The 13113-nt window shown below is 40.4% G+C and overlaps 1 protein-coding gene across 1 annotated transcript in view; it reads left to right on the top strand.

The window, feature by feature from the left end:
- WIPF1 (WAS/WASL interacting protein family member 1) overlaps positions 1-13113 on the top strand; it is a 108277-nt gene that overhangs the window by 64901 nt on the left and 30263 nt on the right. Inside the window, 1 exon segment of the mRNA XM_039855827.1 lies at positions 8709-8963. The gene's annotated coding sequence lies outside the window, so the exon portion shown is untranslated.

Raw genomic sequence — 13113 nt, 5'->3', positions numbered from 1 at the left:
GCAGAGTGGTTGGGCTTGCCTCGCCCAAGTAGTGGCTGCACCAGCCACGGGTCCCAGGGGAAGTCTCGGTTCACTGAGCCCCTCCTGCCGTGTTCAGATGGGTGAGTTAGGCCCAAAGGCGCAGAGCTGAATAGGCTTGTTTTCTGAGTACCCCAGAACCATGTCCACATGGTTCTATCCTCCAGGGGGAGACATTGAGAAACCATAAAGCTGGAGAGAAGTCTGGATAGGGCGATAGTCCTACCCCAGAAATAATTGTAAAGACCCCATCCTAGGCATTATACAGAATGATTAGCAACCAAAAGGAACACATACCTATCCATGTGCCAGTAACTTCTTTCTGTGTGTGGGCACAAGTATATACATGGCAGGATGTGAAAATGGGGCTTTCCACCAGTTTGCCCCCTTGAACTGTAAGAAACTTCTCTCTGTATTTCACATGGATTTTCCCCTGGGGGCCACTGGTATTGGATATTGCTGGCCAACTGGGATTTTTTTATATCTTAATTAAATTAAGAGACCCTGTCATATCCCTAACACTGGTAAATAGCCCTGCTTGAGAAAGAGAGTTGATAAATGTGTTGGCAGTTTCCCATTTCTCCTTTTTCAGTGGCTGTCCTGTGTCACTGTGCATCAGGAGAAGCAACAGCCTCGCCAGGTCTCTCTGGAGGAACAAATCCCACACATCTCTGCTCCACCCTGGCACCTCCCTACCTGGAGCCAAGTGGGTGGCAGCTTAATCACAACCCTAGGTCAAATGAAGGACGAAACTGAACTTGGAGTTGGAAGCTTTTAAAATCCATTTACAAATACTTTTAAAGCCCCTGTGATATGTCAGTTACTGATCTAAGCAGCTGGGAAGACAGCAGAGAACAAGACAAACTCTCTGCCCTTGTGGAGTTTCCTCTCATGTGGGAAGAGCAGACCATGCGCAGATAATGCAGAAAACGAATGGAGTGAGGGGAGCAAGCCAGTAACCAGGAGGAGAGTGTCGGCTTAAAATCCCTGAGACAGAGTGATGCAGAGAGAGACAGAAGAGGTCCATGAAGTAGAGGATAAATAGGAAGTGTCAGATCTGGGGAGGCTTGCTAGTCACAGCAAGGACTTTAGATTTTATTGGTGTACAGTGGGAAAGGCAGTGAGGCTTCTCAGTCTGTGAATCTCTTCTGAGCCCCCAATTTGAACATATTACATTCAGTATCTCCCAAACTAGTAGTATCAGCTTTCCAGGAAAGAGAAGCTGACTTTGGTCTTAAATTCTACTGGCCACAAACCCAAGAATACCTAGTCGATGCCCGTGTCAATGCTCCATTTTAAGAGATGGCTTCAAGCAGGATAAACTCTTCTTAGCCCGGAAGCTGTAGCCCTGAGGTGGTTCTGAGCTTCCCGAGCTTGGGATTTCCCGAAAGTCCCAAGACTTTCCCAGGACCGACACTGTCCATTAAGTGTCATGCAGGCATCTCACCAGGCAAGAGGATGGTGAGATGGAACTCCTTCCCACCAGGCCCTCAACATCTAGAGTTAGGTTGTCCAGGATGCTACTGGCTATTGAGCACGTGAAATGTCTGTGGTAGTAAAATACACACCTGGTTTTGAAAACTGTGTGTGGAAAAATATACATATAATGCTTGATTAATAAGTTTTCTGTTGTGAGAGTACATGTTGTAATGATAATATTTTTGAAATATGTAGTGTGTTAAATAAAATATATTATTATAATTTCATGTTTTACTCTTTTAATGTAGCTAGTAGAAAATATAGGCCTGCACACATGACTCAGATTATATTTCTGCTAGACAGTTCTAATTTAAGAGGAGGGTTGTTCTCTTTTGTTTTTCAGTTGTTCGGAATTTGACTTTTGCTTTTTTTTGTTGCCATTAAGAGGGTCTTACCTTTTGAGAGTTTAATGCTTTTTTTGGCAAGAACTATTTGAGTTCTAAACCATTATAGGGAAGCCCTCGGTCTCTGTCCCACGTCATCCGTGAGTCAGAGATTGCTCTGAGAAGTCAAAGAGACCTTCTGCAGGTCTGAGCACTTGTATAACAGAGTGAGCAAATCCCCTCTAGGGGGTGAAGAAGGGAGTGAATCATGTCATTTTTATTTTATTTTTTAAAACTTTTTATTATGAAAACATTTCAAACATACATGACAGGTAGTCAGAACATTCTAATGAACTGCCATGTACTCCTCACCCAGCTTCAAGGATGATTATCTCAGGCCAATTTTGTTTCATTCAGACTCCTCCATCCCCGTTGTCCCTTTTGTACTTTACTTTGGAGCAAGCCCGGACATCATATCATTCCACCTACAACCATTTGAGTATATATCTCTAAAAATTTAAGTATTCTTTGTCAAAGACAGCATACCTCAATAACATTATCACACCTGAAAATTAGCAATAATCAATATTATTAAATACCGATGAATATTCAAATTTCCACTTACCTCCTATTTTCTAGTTTTTATCAGGATCCAAATACCGCACAGTGCATCTGATTGCTGTATCTTAAGCCTCAGACTCCCTCACAGCTCTTTTACTGCATCGGCTTCATTCTCTGCCTCTGTATGTTTGCACCGTGGCTATAGTGCCACCAGTCCCAGCTCCGCACATCTTAGAAAAAGTCTCATAGAAGCAGTCACATGCTCATCTCTGAACTAATCACTGCAGCCAGGGAACCACAGACCCAAAATGGCCAGGGCTGGCCCCTTTCTATTCTTGGCATCGGGGTAGAATTAGCCCAAGTGAAGTCAGAAGAGCAAAAGCATAGAAGATTGGTGGTTCTCTCTCTCCTCAAGTCTGAGGCTATTACTGTAATTCAGGGGGATGGATGCTAGACAGCCCGAAAGCAATGTACGTATACTCAATTTATCTCTCCGACACCCCCCCACACACACACACACTTATCTTCCCATAATACAGTTTCAAAAATGCCCCCACATAATAAATTGCACTCACCCTCTTCCCAAAGAGAGCCCAGTCCACACCAAGACCTGACTCTCCACAGTCGTTAGTCAGCACTAGACATGGTGTCTTATGTCCAATGGCTAAATTATAAGTTTAACACCCAATATACAATGATAGAGGGAGAACAGCAGAGGAATTTTGCAATTAAATTTCCATTTGGGAGAGAAGTGAATGAGGCATTGGTCATCAGTCTCTAGCATATTTTATAACCCACTGAACAAAGTCCACCTGTGCTGGCAGTGGATGTGAACTTTTGTCAGCCAGTAGCTTACCTGCTTCTGCTCTCTGGGAAAATTTTCTTTATGTGTTATCTTCCAGAGCCACATCTAAGAGCAGGGCTGCCCCTGTTCCACAGCCCACTTCCAGTTCTCTTGGCTTCAGGGATCTAGGGATTACCTTGGGGTTTGAGCAACCATAAACTGTTTTTAACAGGTCTTGGGCTTTATCCTGTAGCACAGTGCCCTTAAAACCTTGGTAGGCTTCTGCAATCCCTGAAGTCCATGGACTAGTAACCAGAACTCAAGAATGTGTTGAGTCAGGATGTTTCAATATGGAACCAGGCCTGGGCACTTCCGTCACCTAGGAAATGTACCATCCTCCACTCTCTAATTTAGTGGTCTCTGTCTTGGTCTCTGATTAGGCACAATTCGAAACAATGGCCTGAAGTGGTAGATCCACTGATAGTTTACTCCTTGCTACTAAGATGGATCCCATTATATCCCAATGAAAGGAACTGGCCTCTTGCTTAGATGAGAGAACATAACAAAATGCCTTTGTAGGGACAATGGGATATGGGCTTCTCCTATGTTCCAAAATTATTTCCTGATCTGGTTCTTACCTTCTGACCCTACTCTATCTAAACAATAGCATAACATAGAGAATTTGGGTTTTCCAACCTACGAGGCTCCAGATTATTTGACTTTCAGCCATCTTAGTTACAGATCATAGAGAAGAAAAAAAAGCCTTTACTAACAAAGCCACATTTGTTCTCTCTGCCTCCAGCCAGTTTTAGCCTGTTTATCTCTTTCCCATGGATTTTACTGAAGGCTGCAAGAAATAACCAACACACTCCAACATTCTAAACTTTTTCTCTGAATCCTTTAATGGTACATTATCAGTAGGCGTGGAGTCTTAGACCAAGGATTCAATAGGTGGCTACATAGCCAGCAATGTTGCCATTACATAACAAGGATTGCTAACTTCCTAGCCCACAAGAGCCTGTAGTAGCCTTCACCCAACCTTAAATCAGCCATTGCATATTTTAGAGTTAGTCACATTCAGCATTTACTTCTAGTACCGATACCTACATTCCTTAAGAGTCTTTGTATTGCCAGTGATAAAAAAGACTTGACCACACCAGCTTAAACAAAATAGAGAATTTATTTCCTAGTGTAAACTGAAATCTAGAAATAGGGCTAGCCTCAGGTACAGATGGATTCAACCAACAACATCAGTAGCTGCTTCTTCTCCACCCTCATTTCCTTACTTTGTTGGTCTCAGTTTCAGACCCCAGGTGGTCAAAAGATGAGTGTGGCCATTCCAGCCCCTACATTCTCACAGATCCAACTCCAGACTCATCCTGCAGGAAGAGTCCTTGCCTCTGGCCACAAGTTCCCTTGCTTCTGATGAGGTCACAAGCCATTACCAAAAATGTCTCTGGGACCAAATGAATGCAAGGCTGTGATTGGCCAGCCCCAGGTCAGCTCTGCTCTTCCTGTATCTGGAGTGGGAGGGAGTGAATGCCTCTGGACTCACGCAGTCTGAGAATGAGGGAGGGGTGATTCCCCAAACGAAAACTGAAGGCCATCATTATAGGTGGGGTGAATGGATGCTGAGCTGCCAAAACACAAATATATGGCAAAATTTTCCCCAAGATTATAATAATTCATATTAACAGGGCATAAAATAGTACAAAACTTGTTTTTAATGTCTCTGTTTCTTTCTGAGATTATTTTTAAATGATCAATGCTCTATGTAACTGTACTGATGATTTTATGGGGAAGAGGGGATTTCCTTTGTTTCTTTTAAATCACATAATTTTCCTATTTTAATATTTTTAAGTAGAATTCTTATTACAGTAATAGAATTCTCCTTACAATAAATGGTGCTTTTTCTTATTCCCCCCGAAAAGCTATAAGGGGAGCATTCTGCTGTTGAAGAAGGTGTTAGAATGAAGGGAATACAGTAAACTAAAATGTCTTTCCACTATCAGGGCAAATACTACACTATAACAGGTAGTCATGGAAACACAACTTGACAAACCAGAATTATTTTTTTAAAGAACCGCTCGTATTTTATACATGTCGCTGTTGCCCTGATTCAGTCTCTGTTGATTTGGGGTCACCACAGGAGAGTCATCGGCTGTGATTGATTCTTTACTGCTTTTCCAAGACTGGTGTTTCCAAGATGCACTGCTCTTTTCTAATCTTTTGCTCTCGATTTCTTATTTCTGTATATTTATATGGACGATTCTTTGCCTGATTGAGCCGAGAGTTTATTGATTATTGTTTTACTTTATCTTTAAGCTTGGACTGGTCTATGTGGGGCTGATATGAATATTTAAATTCTCTTTGAAGTCTAGAATTGTGATCGTCTCTATTTGCCTTGAGTTCTCAATGCACTTAACTTTGGCCTTTGATTATAACAGCCCAACAGCAATCAATATAAATGCTACCCTCACCTTCTCCCCTCCACATCACAGCCTTCTCTCTACCCCTCTTCCTTCTGCCTCTTCTTATGCTTTTGGAAAAGAATTAAGTAAAATTCTTTTTCTGAAACTAAAATGAGACTTAAGCAGGTTATGACACTGGGCCACGGAGTGGGAGACTGGCTTCTGGCCCCAGCTCTGCTGCTGCCTGCCGTGTGACATGAGCATTTCGCTAAGTCTCTCTGGATCTCTCTAAAGGATGCTGTGGACTTTGATCTCTCTTCTCTTGTCTGGACTTAGCATTCCTTATTTTAAGAAGCTGATCTGGGAACACCTTATCATGGAGGGAGGGCAGAAAGCACGTTCATATCCAACACCTGTGCGTCATCCTTTGCAGAGGGTGGCCTCCAAGCCCCTGGGGTCAGTGATACGGTTGGCACTCTCCCTCCCCACCACCACATCATCTCTGCCTTGTCCCCATCTTTTCCTGCCTCATGGCCTTTATCTTTTTATTTCCTTTCTTTCTTTCTAATTGAATTGTTTGTTTTCAACATGCTTAACCATTTTTCTCCCCCCACTGGTAATGACACAAGCCACCTGTACTGCACAAGACTCTGCTAAGCCCCTTGGTAGGCTAAAGGCCTTACCTGCTGATGGGTGGCATCCTTCCTCTGGAAAAGCTTCCTTTAACTTAAGCCTTCTCAAGAAGAAGATTCAATTCTCATCTTGGCATTCCTTATTCACTGTGCCAGAGGGAACAATCTTAAGCTCCTGAGGGAATGTTATGTTTTGGTAGAATTTTTAGGAAATATTGATTTTCTTTTTCATTCAACAAACAATATTAATTGAACGCCTACCAGACATCAGACGCTGTTATAGATGCTGAGGTGAGTGACGACAGGAAAGAAGGTCCCTGCTCTCATTGAGCTTGAATTCCAGTGGGGAGAGAAGCACAAGTAAATAAACCATCAAATAAATAAAAAAATGGTGACATGTGCTGTGCATAAAAGAAAACAGGAACAAAGATGGGGCATGAGTGAGAACGTTTTTGCTGACAACTAAAGAATGAGAAGAAACCAGGAGATGAGTGTACCAGTTAATGGGCTACAGTGTGAGGCCCTGAGATGCAAATGAGCTTGGTGCATTTAAGAAACAGAAAGGGCTGGAAGATAAATTATCAAAGGGGGTGTTACTTGAGATGAGGACAGAGGACTAGGGAGGGACCAGAAATTGTGAGTCTAGGCAGAAAGTGTAGACTTTTTAAGTGAAAAGAGAAACTATTGGAGGGTTCTAAGCAAGGGAGGAACATTATCTGATTTATGTCCTATGGTGCATGCTAGACACCCCAAAAATGTGTTCAAAGTTGACTGCATTTACAAGTTTTCATTAAAGATGAAATAAACCCAAACTTTAGGAAACTACTCCCTTATATGTCCCGGAGGCTCCATCCTTCTCAGTGACATACTCCCTTCTAATTGAGCAATCTCTAATGGCTAGGAATAGCTGTGAACTGTGTGTATACTACGTGTGCATGTATGTGTGTGTGTGGTGTGCCTTACTTAGAGAACTTCAAAATAATTCCGAAAATACATAGAGAAATCACCATATTGCCCATGTTCTCTTTTTAGACCCAGCTATAGTTAGACTTCCCCATAGATTCACTCAGGCATTTACTTGGTAGTTGGTCAAGTTTTCTGTTTTCTCGAGGTCAGTAGTGGGGAGAAGAAACGACAGCTGCAGGCCTCCACCTCTGTCCAGCACGCGTGTATTTGTTCAGCAGTCTCTGGGACTCCAGACCCTGTGTTAGGCAAGAGGGAGATAGTCTTGGCTTCAAGTAGCTCTGGACAACGTAGAGGGTTCTCGGTCCCTAATCTTCCAGTGCTCTGCCTCCGGAAATTTTGCCACGGCCTTGCATCATGATAACTCTGCTCGTGCAGCTAGACTCACATCTCAGAGAATTTAAAGTTTGAAGGAACCTTAGATACCAGCTCTCCCAGTATTCCTCATAGGAGTACTTCCAGTATTTGGGGTGAGACTGTCACAAGCATCATAGGAAGTCTTGAATTTCTGTCTCTGCCTGTAAATCCTAAGGCTCCCTCCCCCGACCATTCCAATCCACTACCCTCCACCCCCAGCTAAAAATGCCTCCACACATTTCCAACAGCCTCCTGAATTGAGAATTACAGTCCTGTCATTTTACAGGTAAGGGAATATTAGGCAACTTGTGGTCTCTTCATGCCTTTTTCCTCTCAACCCAGAAAAATCAGGACCCAAAGTTCATATGTTACAACAAAGTTAGTTTCTGAAGTGCCAGTATTTCATTCTTTCAACTGATATTATTTTCTCAGAGTTACATGGTTTGTGTTGCAAACATTAAGTCTGAACCTTTCAGATGGATCAAGAAAAAATTATAAGTATGCTCAGATTGTTTACACATACTCAGGATTTTGGTGTAATGTTTTCCTCAAATATTCCATGGCCCATCTACCTCTTAGAGTTCTTTCATAATGAAAAAATCTGATTTTCCTCTTTCTGCACTCATTATCTCTGTGCTTTTTGTCAAACATCCCCCAGGAGAGTTATGGTTACCCCATTAAGTTTGGAGGACAGAAACAAAACATTCTGGCATGAAAAGCTCTGGATCTTCATATGACCTAAGCTATATATCATTTATCCTGACTTGGGCACCAAAATCACATTTCAAAACTCATTTGCCTTCATGCACCTGACCAGCTCTCTTCACTCGAATGCTCTGTAGATGAGGAAGAATAATTTACTATTATTAGTGCGGTTGAGAGCTTTTAGTTCTTGACTGACTCTTTTTTTTTAATACTAAATGGTATGGTAAATATTGAGAGTGATGCTTTCAAATAGAATTTTCCTGACGGAATCTCAGGTTCTTTGAACAAATATTTTTGTGGCTGTATCTAGAATAAAGTTGGACTGTTAACTGGATGGAGGTCCTCATTTCCTCTTGTCACTGTACCATATAAAGGTATGTCACACCTTGTGGGAAGGAGAAACTTTAAGTTTTTTAGTGTAGGTTTTTCTTTCCTTGCTTCTTAAGTAGAACCAATCTAGTTTCTTCTTCTGCAGCAAAGGAGGAAGGAACAAACAACAAATTAATCAGACAGGAAGCGAATAACCACAGAAGAACGTCTGCCTGTGACTCAGTATGTCACATTTAATAAGAGGCCAGAGCTTGTCCAAAATGGCTGTCCAAAAATGACCCCGCATTTGCGTTAGAAGATGATGCCTTTTTCAGGAATGGTTTCCTCTCTGGGCTCGTATCTCACTTGCTCTCTGTCTGCCTGTGTCCCTGGTCATGCCTTCCTACGGTATCCTTTAACGGTAAGAAAAATTATATTCAAACTAAATGTATTTCCTTTATCAGCTAAAGAACTAAATGGCTTTTAATGGACCATTTTAATGTCGAGATAAAGTTTAATTTTTTTCAGTAGAAGATCATGTGGTCTATTCCTATTGCACAGAATACCAGTTTTACTACTGTGGTGATTACGGGTGAATCATAAATTATGTTTTGAGCCAAATTTTAAGCAAGATTATCAGTAGAATTTTTCCTGACCCTTAGACAAGTTTGGATCCATAGGAATTTTTTTTTCCCCAATTTGAAATGGGGCTGTATATCCTTTCAGTGTAGAGTTCAGTTGTTCACACAGTTGGCTTTGAACCATTGCTTTGGCTAGCAACAGTAAGTGTGTTTCAAGTAAAGAGAGTCACTGGAAGATTCAAAGGAAAGCACTATGGAACTAAACTTTTGTCATTTGTTGCTGTGGACATGTTATTTAAATTCAAATCCCAAACTAAACCATTTCTAAGCAGAGTTTTTTAGGAAGAAGGCAGTTTCTCTTTAGAATCATTCTATTCGACATCTTAACAGTGCAGTGCACCAAATTCTGGTAGCATTTGTTATAAATAGTTACAACTATTTGCATTTAATATGATTAATATTTTGGCATAAAAGTATTATAGTTTTAAATTTTTAAGCCACGTATCTATAGACCTACAGAGCAGGATTAAGGAAACTTTTCTGTATCAAAAAGTTTTTTTTTTCCCCTCTGGAGCACATATGAAAAAGCAACATGACTTATATTCCTTTCTCCTTTGTGGAGAAATATAATATAAAGCTTTAAAATATTAAGAGGGTACATGCCAATTTAGTCAATAAGTACAAGTTCTTTTAAATAATTCAGTGGCATAAGTAGGGTATGTAATAAAAAATGGAGAAGCAGTAAAGTGATGAAAAGGCTGTAGGAAGATTCTAGGTGGTGGAAAGGCAGAGAAAAAATCAGACAGGATGGTGAGAGAGTAGAAGCCTGGAAAAGGTTTTGAGGTCGATTCATGTGGAAACCATACCCTTACTATTCACTTGGATTGTGGGTCTTAAGTATTATGCGTTAGCTTCGTAAAGGTATGTTGCTTCTGAAAGCGAACATCAACTAGTCAAAATTCTTCCTTTTATAGTCCAAAGAGATTAAATGATTTATCTGAAATCACTATCAAGTTTTCAATGCTCTGTGAAAAATTAATTCATGGATTCATTGTTCAAAGCTTTTCAATTCCTGTAATATCTGAATATTTAAGGATTACACATACTACGGATGAACTGCAATATTCGGAGAACTCCCCATGCTGAAAATCATTCCCTGGGGGGTCCAGCGGCAATCTCACCCTGATCATTGATGAAATCAAATTCCAGATCTGGCCTATAAGCTGGAAGTTCCCAACCTGTGTTAAAGTGTAAGAGGAAGTATGCTACCTGGACCTTTTAAGTTTTATGCCCTTTTGAAGGCCTGCTTAACATTCCATGAACATGGCATTTCCTTTGGAAGTTTCTAGCTGTTTAAGTTGTGATACAGAGTCGGCTTTAGCTCAAGCTGTTACTTCATCATGGCAGATGCTAAATTGTGATACATTTCTGCCTTAAGGTCGATTCATTTTTGTTTTACCAAATTGTCATACATTTACTTCTCGTTGGAAAGAGCATTTCCCTTGACTGTCGTAAATGCCTCTGTCTGTGTTTTGAAACCCTCATGCCTGAAAATTAAAACTGAAAAAAAATCCTAGACTAAGGAATGCTTTAATTAGTACGTTCTTAAAAAATTTAAGATGCATTTTATACACACCTCTTTTCACCATTCATTTGTAATACAAAGGTTTGCAGAGGTGTTCACATGTGGGCTAAGGTTTAAATCAACTCATGGTTTCTCTCATGGTTAAATAGGAAGGATGACAGGAACATTTATTGAGCACTTACTATGTGTTAGGCTCTTTACTTTCACTTATTTTATTTTTTTAAAATGGCTAAAGTTCTTAAGCACTTGCCTCATTTAACTCTTGAATAACCCTATTGAGTAAGTACCATTTTCCACATTTTGCTGTGGGAACTGGACTTAGAAAGACTGAGTAATTTGCCCAAGGCCACCTAACATCTAAGTGTGGAGGAAGTGCTCTGTAATTTCAGGAGCTTTTTTATAAGTGCAGTTTAGAGGCAACTGAGATGTCTTTTTTCAGTCCTGGGAATCTGGGATTATACAAGTGCTTTGTTTTGAATGTCACAACAATGATTTTAAAGCAAACAATCTCAAATAAGACATTTCCTTTCTGAGTCTTTTGACCTTTTCAGAGGTAAATTTGGTGACACTTGTAACTTATGAAAGAAGGCTCCACTTTCAACAATAAAATGAAGAAAATATATCAAGTGTGTTGACATATATGCTGTGTGTGCATGCGTGTGTGTGTGTGTGTGTGTAGTAGAGAACAGGGGTAGATCTTAAACCTCTGGTAAAATTAAATGTGAGGCTGAGGATTTAGGAAAACTTTAGCTTTGAGATGTGAGCTCTTTAAAGCAGCGGTCCTCAACCTTTTTGGCACCAGGGGCCGATGCTCCTCTGACAATCTAATGCTTAATGATCTGAGGTAGAGCTGAGGTGGTGATGCTGAGGTGGTGATGCTAGCGCTGGGGAGCGGCTGCAAATACAGATGACGCTTCGCTTGCTCGCCACTCACCTCTTCCTGTGCGGCCCTGTTCCTAACAGGCCACAGACTGGTACCAGTCCGCGGCCCGGGGGTTGAGGACCCCTGCCTTAAAGAATACTTGGAAGATATGGGAAGTAGGAGGAGGAAAATCAATACTTTCAGTTGTGTGGATAAAGTAGAAAAGGGTTTCTCTTCCCTTTCTCACAGTTAAACTATAACAGGTAGGTGTGTAATCGAACTTACCTTCATTTTCTCACTTTTAAAAAGATTTGATGTCTATGAATTTACATTAGTTTTTAAATTAAACATATATGGCAGCAGATTAAGAAATAATTTTATTCATAACAACCTTTATTTCCACAGCAGGTACTCAGAGTAAAATTGTGAATTGGCGTTGTACTATCATAATGATATTGTAGATGTTTCAAAATGTCTTCTCTGAAAAATGCCTTTCCCATCCTCCAGAATTAATCACCTCTTTATCTAAATAAACTCTTGCTTTCTAAAATCGCCAAGGACCCTGTAAGTACAGCTGAGTCACAAACCCTTACCTTTGAGAAGATAGCCTATAAGCAGAATTAACTTAAGCTATTGTCTTAAATGATGTTCATCCAAGAAGGGAGCAAGTACATCCTGAGAAGTTAGGGGTTCCAGAAAGCATGTGTTCCACATTCAGAGCCGATTGAGAAAAACAATGATAACTAACTAGGTGAGTCTGTCGCTTTGCTTATTATAAAGGAACACTCGTTTCTGTTCTCTACCTTTTGCTTCCTCTTTGGTTAAGCAGCCTTTTCTCTCTTTCCTCTTATATTGATTGCCTCATTGCCTGCAGCCCTCTGAGCTAAACTTGAGAAGAGGAAGAGTAACAATAATAGAAACAAACTTTATGCAAAGATGTTAAGTTTTCTAAAATGGCTAAAGGATATGGTAGGGGTGGTTAAGGCAAGAGGTAGGGCACACACATGTTGCACTGTGACTGGTGTCACAAAATAGAAACTACAGGCAACTGCAGCTGTGAAAAGATTGTGCTAAAGAAACAGGATGGCTGTGGTTTGCTGTGAGCATCAATTTTCCTGTTGAGCATTTTTACAGGAAGTTGAAGAACAAAGCCAACTTCATCTTCATTAGTTCTAATGGTTTTCAGATCTTAAACACATCCCACTAATTTTGCATTATGCAGGAGCCTCTAAAGAATAGAATCAGGAATAATCGAGTAGGAATCCCAAAACTACGGGCTTTTTAAAAGCAGGATTTTGGCAGCAATTTGAGTTTGCTAAGTGACTTTATTTTAACAATATAACTTCAAGTGGATTCATTGCCTTTATAATGAATGCCTTCGCAATCTTTTTTTTATAGTTGCAATAACTCAATATGAATTGAAGAGCCTTTTGTTATTAAAACACTTATGAGTTATATGTACTATAAATTTTCTTCTGTTAGTATTTATTGGTTAAGCAATGTGTGTATGTATGTACAGATAAGTGTGTGTGTGTGTGTGTGT

The sequence above is a fragment of the Pteropus medius genome, unplaced genomic scaffold (assembly GCF_902729225.1).
Source record: "Pteropus medius unplaced genomic scaffold, Ma_sr-lr_union100, whole genome shotgun sequence".
Lineage (NCBI taxonomy): Eukaryota > Metazoa > Chordata > Mammalia > Chiroptera > Pteropodidae > Pteropus > Pteropus medius.
Note: the sequence above shows the minus strand (reverse complement) of the source record. Positions and strands in the feature narration are given on the sequence as shown.